A 13,783-nucleotide genomic window follows, 5' to 3' on the forward strand; every position below is an offset into this window, starting at 1 on the left:
AGATTTCGTGAATTTACTGTATTTGCGTGGAAGTGGATGTTCTCCAGTCGTGTTATAGTCGAATAACGTAGAAAAAGAAGATCTAATATTATACATGTAGGGCAGTGTCATATAATGTTGTACATGTGGGGCAGTGTCAAATTTATAGGTTACTGCATTTATATGGAAAAATATGAACGAGATTTTTGGATGGAAATACTGCACGGCCTTGGGAGTGCAGTATATCAATCCGACAAAACGAGTTCATATTTTTCCATACAAATGCAGTAACCTTTTTATTATATGCTCATTTTCTTATTCTGCCTACGTCTTAATTATATAAACAAAAATACACTGCAGGAAACGAAGTGACTGAATATATGCCGTATTTCAAACTAAAAACAAAGGCACATATTCATCATTACACAACAACATTATTACTGTGCACACAACTCCGTCCATATAAATTTGAACTGAGTCGCGCGCGAGACATAACTTTCGAAAGAAAATGGCGTTTTGGTCTTCTTAAAATTGAAATTTGGAGTCATATTGTGAATGAATGCGCAGTGTAACAACTTTCCGTTTTGATCTGCAATGAATAGATTTTGACATTTTTTTTATCCTACGAAATTTAAAGATTATGGAGTGGATTTATCTGTGCCAATTCTACATGAAATACATCGGATTGAAGCAGCGAGGGAGAAGCTTGTTCACATCTGCATGTGTGTGTTCTGTCGTTGAATGTTTCAAATCATAATGTGGGAAAAATATGAAGTTTTTCAATTGCAATTATCAAAAAGACGTTATGGAATTTAATGCTCATTTCATTTTGAGTGCAGTAAGGAAGATGTAATTGCACTTTGAATCGAAATTACGGTACAATTTCGAAATCTGTAACCAACCTTGAGAACCCGTGACATGGCTAATGTAATTCGGATTTGCAGAATTAAGAAAGTACATTTGGAGGAAATTCAGGATGTAAAACTGTAAGTATATTTTTGCCAATTTTACTATCGTCTAAAGAAGACAGTTTATGCCTTGTCACTTGCATGTTATCTGTAAAGACCTTGTCTGCTGTCTATAGCTTGCCTAAATCCGAAACATTGTATCAAAAAATTTAACGCGGAATGTGCCAAAGCAGCTGGTATGCGACAGCCCATGAAACATCTGCTTCATTTCACTCAGAAACACATTTAACCAACCAAAATGTTAAGCTTCTACCACGAGAGTGTACATGATTTGTTTACAAAGTAGTTCCTAATACACTATTGGACACACGTGAATTCAATATGAAGTTGCACGTGAGTTTAATATCGTAAAATATTGCACGATTCTGACAATTTAAAGTTAACGGAGAAAAATAAATGAGCATATGATAAAATGTGATACATGTGGGACAGTGTGGGCACGAAATATATTTGTCTGAATATAAATGTATTGAAGATAGGGTCCACTGTCTGAGCGGGTCATAACAGTGTTGTAAGAGACCTGTTTGAAGAGAAATAGTATATACCAAATCGACTGTGTAAGCTAGTTATTGCTGTAATCTGATGAATCTTTGTTAATTGTGATTTCTCCCACCCCACCCCCCATATTATTTTGTTTTCAACATTAAACTAACCTCTAAGACCTGTCCTATTGCATATACCCGCTGGACTGAGAACTTATAAGTCAGGTGCTATCAAGATGAGAACAGGTTTGAGGACATTTAGCATCGATGACTATGAAACATGAGATCAATGAAAAAATGAGGGCAATGGACATGATCTGTATAGTCTGGATGCAGTGTCACTGTCTTTACAATCAACTCTTATGTCATCGATAGAGACTTTCCAAAACGATGGTACATTAGCAAATGAGTAATACACTGAGATAAATGTATGGATTGATTAAGGATGAAAACACCAAAATATCAAGTTTTACAATCCGTGCAAAATGTATGTAGAACTTTCACAATTTATGTTAAGCATTCACGTAAGATAATATACCCATGCGTCTTGGGATAGGAAGCAATAAAACCAGGAGAAAAGGCATTACTGGCATTGAGTGGGTGATCACAGATATTACTAGTACTGAGTAAGATATTACAAACATTATTGAGTGGGCAGTCACAAACATTATTAGTACTGAGGAAGCGATCACAAATATTACTAATATTCAGCGGGCGATCACAAAGATTAATAGTACTGCGTAAGTGGTCATAAACATTACTAGTACTGAGTAAGCGATCACAAACATTACTAGTATTCGGTGGGCGATCATAAACATTACTAGCACTGAGTGGGCGATCACATACAATACTAGTACTGAATAAGCGATCACAAGCATTACCAGTATTGAGTAAGCGATCACAAACATTACTAGTATTCAGTGGGTGATAACAAACATTACTAGCACTGAGTGGGCGATCATAAATATTACAAATACTGAGTGGGCGATGACATATATTACTAGTACTGAGTGGGCGATCACAAAAATTGCTAGTACTGAATAGGCAATCACATACATTGCTAATGTTGAGTTGATGATCACAACATTACTAGTATTGAGTAGGTGATCACAACATTACTAGTTTGAATGAGTGATCACATACATTGCTAGTATTGATTGGGCGATCGCAAACAAAACTAGTATTGAATCAGCGAACATTTACAGTGAATTCACTTTTTTTTATTGGATATCAATTTTCACGAAGTTATGGTTACTTACAATTATGAATTAAAAGAACTATCAATGATCTATCCATGAAGAAATACGCCCTTTTTGTCAAACAGATTTTTATTCACTTGTGGGAGTATAAAATAAAACATCACTTGATATTTAATAAAATAGATAATTTACTGTCCTCTTGAGAGAGGAATACAAATCAAGTGGGTAACAAGTAAAATAGTGAACATTAATGTTACGATAAGTAAATTAGGGTTGCAAATATCGTAATGCATATAAATAACGACCGATATCTACATGCATATAATAAATAACTTCTGCTCTTGTTTTACCTCTTAAAAGTTGCAACGAATATAGAATTGAAGAAAAAAAAACGATTTCTCCGGGGTTATTCAATGTTCTACCTTGTAATCTATTAACGACCGTACTTGGTAACCGCTCTAACATATCCACGTAGTCATATTATAATAATAAGCGCACTTATACTTGATAAGCCATGAACTTTGTCATTAACAAACTGCTAAGATACTAGGTTTCCCCTCGTGAGTTAATAATCGTTGGCTCTCGTTTCATCTATCAAATTAACGAGGATGGTTCGATGTTACAAGTATGGATAAATTTAAATAATATTACAGATGTATGTAGTTAATATCCCCTATTTACAAGCCGTATCTCACCCTATTCAGCTTTAATCATGAGTAAATCCCAATGCGTACAAACAATACATCTTGCAATAAGAAGTCTGTTAACGTTTGTTCATTATGCCTCTCACGCGTCTGATTGTAAAGGCAAGAAAAATCTTTGTTACTGAATAATATCATATGAAAGGAAAATCAGCGATATTTATTTTACTTAACTTAAATAACATAATCTTTCACAAGGCATAGATTTGTTGCACTTGTATCAGGATCGGATGCATATTGGGACGGAACCGGCGTATACTTCTCCCCAGCCCAGTCTGTAAATGAGCGCGAAACACCCATTTCCTACAGTAAGTCTTCATTATAGTTAGCCGGTTAAAATTATTCAACGAAAATGTTAATATTGCAAGAGCTTTCGAGGTGAATTACCCAAGGGCTCCCATTAGGGATTTCCGTCCAATAAAACCCTCGCTTACTTTTGAACCCATCCCCTATGCTAATTCTGGAACCACCAGTGCATAATCCCCTCGCGCGCGTCCTGCCACATCACAATATTTTGATGTCGCTAAATGTTACTCTCCAGAATTCATTCAGATTTGTGCCTTAGTGGTACTTTGGAATCATTTAGTTGTGATTTTTCTAGTATCACTTTCTAATAAAATCAATTTTACCTGTAAAACACCGTTGTTGCATGGTACATAGGTTTGCACAAACATTGAACATATAATTCGTTCATTTCGCTATAAACTAAGATTTAGTTCAATACAGTCCGGAGACAATCCTTTAAACAAATTTTCTTTATTTGCTTACCTTTCCGGTCAAACATTTGCAACAGGAACGCTATATTTTTACAGTTTGAAGTGACATTAGGGCATGGTAAAGCTCTTTAGTTTTGCGAGGATACAATTCTAAGTAGATACAATTCTTTTACAACACATAAGACTAAAAGGAACACAAATAGATCTTTAAAAATAAATCTTAAATATTTACTATTTATGTATTAATATGCAAACGTTGAATTTGTTATTTTAATATTACATTGGTCGCAATAATAAATTCCATTATTAGATTTGCGTAGAAGGAGATGTTCTTCTACAGTTTTATAATTCAGTAACATACCGGAATAAGAAGTATAATTGTACATGTGCTTTAGTGTCTAGGAGGGTCATGCTGTCTTTTAGAAGTACGTTCATGATGATACATATTATTACAATATTATTACAACCAACTCCATCTGATTGACAGTGTCTACCACACACGATCATAAAATGAATTATTCTGCCACCATAGAAAGCATAGGAACCGTACAGCAGCTGACTACACCTACAACGTCAAGGTTATAAAAACCTTCAAAAGAACCACATGAACCAGTTAAACTACAACCTGGGGCCAAGGCTATGAAATAGAAGCGGACAAGAAGTTGTGTCTGAGAGAAAGGAGGCAATAACACCATCACAGCCACCACTGCCACCATCACAACTATTAACTCTATCCCCGCTACAACAAACTGTACCTACACCAATTTCTCCACCTAAACCGGCAGGACAGGAGGCAATTAAGTCTGACTTGTATCAGGCAACCAGACATATTGCCTGGGGATATTCACAGGACTTTAGTATGGATGACCTATGGCATAATTCAGCAGAAATTAGAAAGTTTCTGTACGATTTTAACACCCTAATCAATAACAAATGGCCCAAACTACCGAAGGAGAGGATCAGACCCAGTAAAACTAGAGTAAGAAAAGCAGTCCAAAATATCAACAAGAAAGGGGAATTGAAATTGGAATGAAGGGTAAACCTCACTGCCATGATTGCCAGCTTATTGCAGATTCATCATAGCCTGGACCATAAGATGGTTTCCCCAAATCATTAAGTCGTTGGATATTGATGGATCTGATCGAGCCTGGTTCGCTGAAAGATCGCCCTCGGAGATTTTATGAACTACCACAAGAGTATCTCTACGAGCATCCAGAATAGAAATATCAAGCCACTTTTAGGGATACAGCAATTGTCTGAATATAAGGGAATCCAGTCTCGCTTGGAATCCCGATTCGATAATACTGTCGATAACCTAATATAATCCTTTTACCACCTTTTTAAATTAAAACTATACCATCTATTCCGACGTTAAAAAAATGTACTGGTCCCGATTTTATTTGTTCTGATTTCAATTAAAATACATTATGTACCTTGCTAAATTTAAGTCAAGATAGGAAGATGTATAACTAAAAACGTGACTCTAATTATGATTGTAGCTAAAACAGAGTTCGATATAGGGAATCCCAATAATTGTATAACTGGATAAAATTTCACAATTGGTAGGTCCAGAGTTTCAGGTACTTTCCGGTCGACGTTTGGCTTATTCCTCCGAGCCCCTTCCTTGATTCCGACTTGGATATTCAAACAGACGAGTGTTTGGGCCGCTTCCCACTCGTCTAGAAACTAGGTGCCCCGTTCAGCGTGTACGCACCGAACTTGGGTGAAGTCATTAGAGCTGTATGCAATCACGCTCTACGTCTCATAATGCAGTAGTGGACACCTAAAATTTAAAACGAGTATGTGTTGGGTCCATTCCCATTCATCATAGTCCTCCATACAGGTCGTTTGGGATTTAATTGTCCCACGGGGGAGGAGGCTCCCTTTTCTTCCCCCGCTAATAATGAATTAACCATCGTATGAGGGTCTGAAATGGTCGGGCATGCCTTATGGTCACATGCGACCTTAATACAATAGTCATTCAGTCAGTCAGTCTAGCGATTATTGCCAGCCGAAGCAATAATACTTACCCGACACTACAGGTCCTCAGGGCCCTAGGTAAGGCACAAGCGAATGGTTGGAGCCTGAGAGCCGGAATGAAAAGAATAACATTATTAATGGTATGGGACAAGAGTGAGTTGGCGCACCAAGACATCTTTGGGCTTGGGGAAGATGGTAATGGTAGACGGAACAGGAACTAAAAGCGCAAAGAGAGGAGGAAGGCATAAACAAGGCATACCTTGAGCATCCAGTAACCACCTTGATAGAGGCAGCTGAACAAATGACTGAATTACAGGGGTTTGAGGCGTTCCCGGAACAGCGAATCGACAAATCACGGAGCCCGGCGAAAGTGACTTTAAACCATAGATTAGACTAGAATAGTATGGCCCGTGTTACCCAACGCTTAGAAGTGAAAGAAGAGGGACAGACGCCTTAAATAGAGCTGTTTGCCATGTGAGGAAAACAATCAAGGAAGAAGTAGTGAAGATCAAGGCTAAATGGGCGAAGGAAAAAGAAATAAGGAAAATAAGAAGAAACAGGAAGACTTCGATAGACTGAATAACAACTGGATAATGGTACAAGAAAAGTTTAAGAGAATGTGGTATCCAGACTGGATACCTGAGGACAGTAAGAAGAAGATGAATTTGTCTTTATCAAAGACTGAGAACATGGTGGAAAACAACTGGAGAAAAAAGAAGAAGAAACTCAACATCCCTTTTTACGGCCACTCATTTACCTCGAAAGATATACTCTTCTACTGTTGCCAATTTGTTTTCTTTACGTGGTATAAGTATTGTATTTTTTGTGTATGTTTTGCTTGCCCCCATTTACCCATTTGCCAATATACATTTCACGACCCTATTATCCCTTTTGTACCTATAAACTCATTTGTCTCTATAACCCATTTTTACCATATAAACCCATAACGTCACCCATATTAAATTTCCCATTACGCCTATAAATTGTTTACCCCTTCTTCTATATTAAGTCCCAATGTTCCCAAATTGCCCCACTTAAGTACGAACGTCTCTGAAGAAGATCAACTAGGAATATTATACACTAGCAATATTACACACTTGGACAGTGTCTGGGCGGGTCATACCATTTTCTTTCGAGGAGTACTTGTGTAGATACAATTTTATTACAACTGACAATATCTTCAATGAGAGGACTACTCGCGGCTATGATAAGTCAGCGATTAAATAATGCACAAAAAATAATTTATTTGGATAGGTTATGGATAATTACACTATAGTCTAATAGTAGTATACGATGGCATAAAAGCCGAAACTCCGTGTACGTGAACTTAACATAGAATATATTATATTAAATACTCACCTTAGATTAAATGTAATCACGATATGATATCAAACAGTATGCAAACGACATAAAAATATCAATTAACTCTAAATGGGCAATCACACATATTACTCGCCCTGAATAAACCATCATCAGCACTGCCAGCCTTCGACGTGTTATCACCAACTTTACTAGCATTCAATGGGCGAACACCAAAATTACTAGGCAAGTAGGTGATAACATACACTACTGGCCTTGAACGGGCGATAACCATTAACCAACGTTACTAGCCTTGAGAGTAAGATAGACAACATTACCAGCCTTGCTTAGGCGAGCACCAGCGTTTCCAGATTTGAGTACACAATCATATACCTTGAATTCACTTGTATTCGTGAGCTGCCAATTTTCTCTGATTTAATGATCACTACAACTACGAAATTAATGGTCCAATTAATACATATCCACGTGAGGGGACAATAATAAAACATTTACCCATTAGATGAATATTCACTCATGGGCGTACAGATAATAAAACTAAATTATGTTTAAACCCTAAACTGATACCGCAACAACAACGCAATGTATAGTGGTTTGGACAGGAACTCGAATAAAGTTTGTAACAAAGAAGGCAATAAACTTTGTATATTTATTTACGTTCGGTAAATTATATTTCTAGATATTGTAATGTTACTATGTACCGACCGAAGTCATTAGGAAAGCAGTGATGACGTCCGGTTGTAAATCCCTGGCCTACATTTTAATATGTAGGATTAATTTTGAAATTAAGACCAATTAATATTGTAACATCCATTTCATAAATGCTGATCCTGTTAAGAGAAAAACTGTGTAATTTATCTCTCCTATGTGCCTACTTTGATACGAACAAAGTGGAGTGTGTTTAAATCATGATAACCGCCAGTACAAAGACGCGAGATCAGGTCATGCTTTTTTCCGCTGGTTCTTGTTTAAACACATCGATACACCAGACAGATATACACGTAGGGTTGTATTGTACATGAATGGGTGGATTAAACGATGGCGCAGATTTGAGTTTTATCGTTCCTTTATTCACATGTTATTTCTACTGTCTTCAAATTTTAATAACAAGTGAAATTCATAGCGATGAAACAATTTATCTAATAATCAGAAGATTTATCAAGCATATTATACTTTCCTGACTATCATCTAATTGAAAACTCAGAAAATAAATATGTGGTTGAAATAAATCATTCTTGGAAGTTTCAATTCAGAAATGCTCCTTCTTGTCACGTGTACTTATTTTTACTGCAGACGAAAACGGTAATATTCGAATAAAATAAAATCAGCGAATGACTGGTCCTTAGTAAAAAAAAATTATAGGACAATAATTTTCAAAGTAGCGAATTGTTGTGGCAAATATGCATATTACCGTTCATGTGTCTCTGTGTGTGTTTGTCTATATTGTTGCGAAATAAGGGTACTGCCATATCGCAAAATGTTGATGTTCCCAAATGAAACCCTCGAGAATTAATTCAGAATTGTTACTCAGTAGAACTTTTAAACCATTTCCAGCTTCCATGTTTCTACTATAATCTCCCAAAGAAACTAATTTTTACCTGTCAAAGCATAAGTATTGTCCTCCGCAGATGTTTGAAAATACAGCTGTTAGTTCATGCCTTTAGAGGCCATTGTTTTATAGAGAATCGGTTCCAAAACAACTTTCGTATAACAATACACACTGAAAATTCTATCGACATAATAAAATTTTCAACGCTTGCTTAGCTTCTCGTTGAGCATTTTAGAACAGTAAAAAAAAAAACAGTTTATGAAACAAAAGTTGAAATAGGAACATTGCATATTCATTGAATTTTCGTGACGACACGATTTCAAACGAAAATTCAAAATGGAGCTCAGAACAATGAAGACGAGACAAACTGACATCTCAAATTAGAGTTTAAATGTTTTCAAGTGAGGACTTCGTACCAGGTTGGCCATTTTATTTCATGTGTTAGAATGTTAACATTTCATTAGTCATTTTATTATTACATTGATATTCTAAAAAATTTCGTCAAAGAACCGTCCATGAGTCGCAAATGGGTTACTGGTAGGAAGGGTGGATTTAGTAATGAGGGTCAGGTCCGTTGCATTAAAAATGGTGAATGTGGTTTTCCCAGTTTGTGTGTCGAGCATAGGAAGGAGTAAAATCCCGTCATCTTCCCGGCTAGCTTCGGGTGTAGGCAAGAACCAGGGCTCTGTCAGGTACGTATATGGCTGGCTCCAGTACGCATCTCCAGCCCCGGTACACACGTCTTTTTTAACCAGTGCCATGTGTAGAAAATCCTCTCCGTCCATGTTGTACCTTATTCCGTACACGAAGCAATACTTATTTGAGCGGACCTTCTCGTTGATAACTGGGAAATCGAGGTGATCTGCCAAATCAGTTTTGGATGGAGACGGGAATAAAGACACTTCTACTGTGTTTTTTGAGAGATCAAGTTTGAATCGCCTCAAATCTGCCGGTGGTTGCTTCGCTCTTGCCAAAGGATCTGGCAGTACGTCCAGATCAAAGAAATGCATGGATCGAGTGTCATTATAAGTGGCGATATCAAGAAAAATTGTGTCATCTTCATTCTCATAAGCGTTGACTGTGTGAAGAAAAAATATGGCATTTGTTTTCAAAATTTGCAGTTCACCAGTTTTTATATTAATGACATACATTGTTGTTCCTGCACTCGGGTCCCATTCAAACACATCAAGTGCCGTGAAAGTTTTAAACATTTTGATGGGATCCACGAAAAATGGCATGGCAATAATGACTGCATAATTCTCAGTCAGTCAAAAGGAATGCATATATGGAACCCTGTCGACGTCAATGTTCACAATCTCTTGTCTTTCAAGGGCAGATTTCACTCTAATGAGCTTTATCCGGCTCTTTATCTCTGGGATAGCGCTCGCGAGCGTTACAAATGTAATAAACGAACTCTTGCCATATTCCGGTAATGGGTGAGCTGTACTCATTTCGATTATCTTTTGCAGTATTGTGGCATTAGGTACTTTGGGTTTGATGTCTTCGATCGTTAAGAGAGAATTTGGGTCAAGCTTGTAACAGTTCCAGACGTCGCTGACAGCAACGTAGCTTCCTCCAGGGTAGCGATAAACGTTGACGTTCATATTGTCGACGCCATTTATTATGGATTCCATTTTCTCTGGGAGGCTAAATAAGGGAGTCGTACCGTCCAGTGTCATGTATGGAGCTATATCATTTCTGGCAAGAGATTCATTATACGATTTTGAACGGATAAACCTCGTTGAGAATGCTGCATGTCCATTTCCAGTAAACTTCCAACTGGACAATTTGGCATAAGCATCCAGTGTATTTCTAAATTTTCTTTGTCCGAATTCGAATCTCCCTAATCCGTTTTTTATCTGTAAAATAACGAAAGTGCCTTTAAATCTGTAAAATGGTTCCTGCAAGAATAAGTTAACCTGAAAGGATTTCTTTGGAGATTTGTTTACATATTTATCGCAGCTGTAGGATTCATAATCTTCAAAGCGATAATAACAAGTACAAAAAGCTAAATTATCGACACCCTTCTTCTCCAAACAATAGGACGAGAAATACATTCCTCTCTACGTAAATTTTCTGTAACCACTTTAAATCTGAGAGCGTGTAACATCAGATAAGAAACACTAATTCAGTGAATGCGACATTTGAGCATTTAAGAATGTATATTATGTTTGCCAAGAGTTTAAAGAAATCTTTTTAAGGAAATAACATCAAGAACCGCTCTTCTATACTGACATAATTTCACATGTGAGTACCTTATCAGGCACCAACTTTTTTGGCAAGTAAATCACCCGAGAACACTCACATGTTACTTATCTCTTTTATACGTTAACAATCGTATGCAAGAACTATTGTCTCTGTGTTTTCTCTTTACTTAGAATTTCATTATCCTTTCATTAACAATCTTTCATATTTTCTTTTCTTCCAAAGCTCATATAGATTTCCAATTACAACTTTGGTTAAATTATTTTTAATTTAAATATTGTCGACTTTCTGTTGCATTGGGTACTTTATTTTGATCAAAGATCATTTCCCCCATGTACTAATAACATTAGTGCAAAGACATTTGCATTTTACACACACACACACACACACACACATTGTTAGAAATGAACATCATTGTAAAACCAAACGTGGCATGGTATGAGCTATGAAAAGGGTACATGACGATGATGTGTGAAGCTGATGATTATTAGGATGATGTCATTATGATGACAATGATTATTATTATTATTATTATCATTATTATTATTATTATTATTATTATTATTATTATTAACATTTTTATTATTATTATTATTATTATTATTATATGCAGATATACAGCATCATGTCCCACCCAGTCACATTATCCTGACACCAGGCTAACTAGTCCTAACACTAACCTCTTAATGCTGAGCGCCTAGCGAGATAGCTGTTAGTGCCATTTCTATAGGTCTTTGTAATGACTCGACCGGGATTCGAACCCACGACCTCCCGATTCCGAGGCGGACGCTCTAACCACTAGGCCACCGGAGCGGTCACAAAAATGAGAAAACCTCTAAAGAGAGACAATTAATTTGTAACACACCATTCAATCAGTTTCAGACAATTTATCAAAGAGTATATTCTCATCTAATATTTTCCAAATCGTACAAATAATGCGGAATCACCAAAGTCCCCCACCCCAAGAAGAACTTAATAAAAAAGTTTCAATGTCTACTTCAGCAGCATAAACCAGATTTAGCGCGAAGCCGTATGACGACAAGATGCTTCAAACTGAAAAATACGAATGAGAAATGGCGTGATCAAATTCTTTCCAGACATCAGATTTAAGCGGTTGATATATATATATATATATATATATATATATATATATATATATATATATATATATATATATATATATATATATATATATATTCTGCCAAATTAGCTTCATATGTACTAATTTTCGCTTGCGATAAAAGGGACACAGTAACTGATATAAAAATTGAAATATAAAATGCTGTCTCCCCTCTCATTTTAAAATTTCACACCTCGAGGAGAAATGTCAATTTTACAAGAAAACGAAACATCTCAATTTGTTTCATGAATATTTGTAATAGAAATTTAGTAAAGTTGTGGCCTGCAGTAGAAACGAAAGTATCCAGTCAGATGTATACTTACAAGTGTTCCCTTGAGCCATGGAGGGAGCGGGTGGTCAAACACAAGAGGAACGTCCTCCATCTCCTCCAAATTTGTCATGAAGAAAGGAGTCGAAAGAGGATCGATGTTTTGAGAGATGCTAATCTCGGAACCCGTCACCATGGCCGCCATGCACAAAATAACCACACAAATTGCAATTAACCCCATTTGACTTGGAATCGTAAAGTTTGAATTCAGACGATGTAATTGTTATATGCTTACAAAGCAATGAACTTTTAAATAATTGGCCAGTGTCAGTGATCACTACAATGAAAACTCCTCCTCCCCGGTGATTTATAACGAAATGAGATTGGTATGGTTAAATTTCATCTTTGTAACTGTGATATGGATTATTGGGGTGTGAAATAGGACTTTGGTCAAATGCAAATCAAAATGTACAAGCAATGCGATAGAGCATATCGCTACATTATCGTGCCAAGTAACTCCGTATAAACACATGAATAGATCTAAGAATGATGATGCAGTATTTGCTTGCAGATCGTGGGTTACGCTGTATTTTTTTAAGTTATAAGAAAATCGTATAATCTAGACCCTGATCTGCCGACGCCTCATTATGCAGAATGGCAAATCTGGATCTACTCTATCAGCCGTCCATCAATAGCGCATTTCAAGTAAGCAAATAATGTAGACATCGCAGCAATATTTATTTTTAGCAGATGCTACCATCTGAGGTGGAAAGAAGTGCATTTTCTAATGTGAAGTCATGGATATCATGTAAGAAAAAGATTGTGAATGAGGATAAACGTGACACCATTCTGAAAGCCTAGTAAAATGCTTTTTCATCATTTTACATAAAGAATAATTATCAGCAAAATTCAAACTAACAGCACTAAGCCTATGTATCACACTTAACAGTTCTCTCTCAATGCAAAAATACGTTATGAACACATGTAAGGATGCATATCTGAAAATGAGACGCATCAGCTCCATTGACAACTTTCTTTCCCTTGACCCTTCTGAATCATTTGTGTTCCTTGGCTCTTTGAAGAAGTAGTAGTAGTGTTGTGGCGGATGCTGTCTGGTTGGTTGGTTGATAAAAAAAAATTATTGCAGGATTTTCTCGAATCGGTTAGAGGGTACCTCCTAGCTTCCATTATGGACACACCCACAATATTGGCAGGAAGTGGAATAATTTACGAACCAGCCTGCCCCTAAGCAATTCGCATTGATGACTGAGTTCGATACTAATATCTGCGAGCTTGTTT

General features: G+C 36.6%; 1 pseudogene across 1 annotated transcript; it reads right to left on the bottom strand.

Annotated features, from left to right (window-relative positions):
• Positions 1-7,977: 7,977 nt before the first annotated feature.
• Positions 7,978-12,876, bottom strand: LOC149783318 (beta,beta-carotene 15,15'-dioxygenase-like; annotated as a pseudogene). The gene is made up of 2 exons (XR_016414009.1): positions 12,540-12,876; positions 7,978-10,750 (listed from the first exon to the last, which is right to left on the bottom strand). The product of XR_016414009.1 is annotated as a beta,beta-carotene 15,15'-dioxygenase-like (transcript).
• Positions 12,877-13,783: the final 907 nt, after the last annotated feature.

This window comes from Sinohyriopsis cumingii, chromosome 14 (genome assembly GCF_028554795.1).
Source record: "Sinohyriopsis cumingii isolate HCF-2022 chromosome 14, ASM2855479v2, whole genome shotgun sequence".
Taxonomy (NCBI): Eukaryota; Metazoa; Mollusca; class Bivalvia; order Unionida; family Unionidae; genus Sinohyriopsis; species Sinohyriopsis cumingii.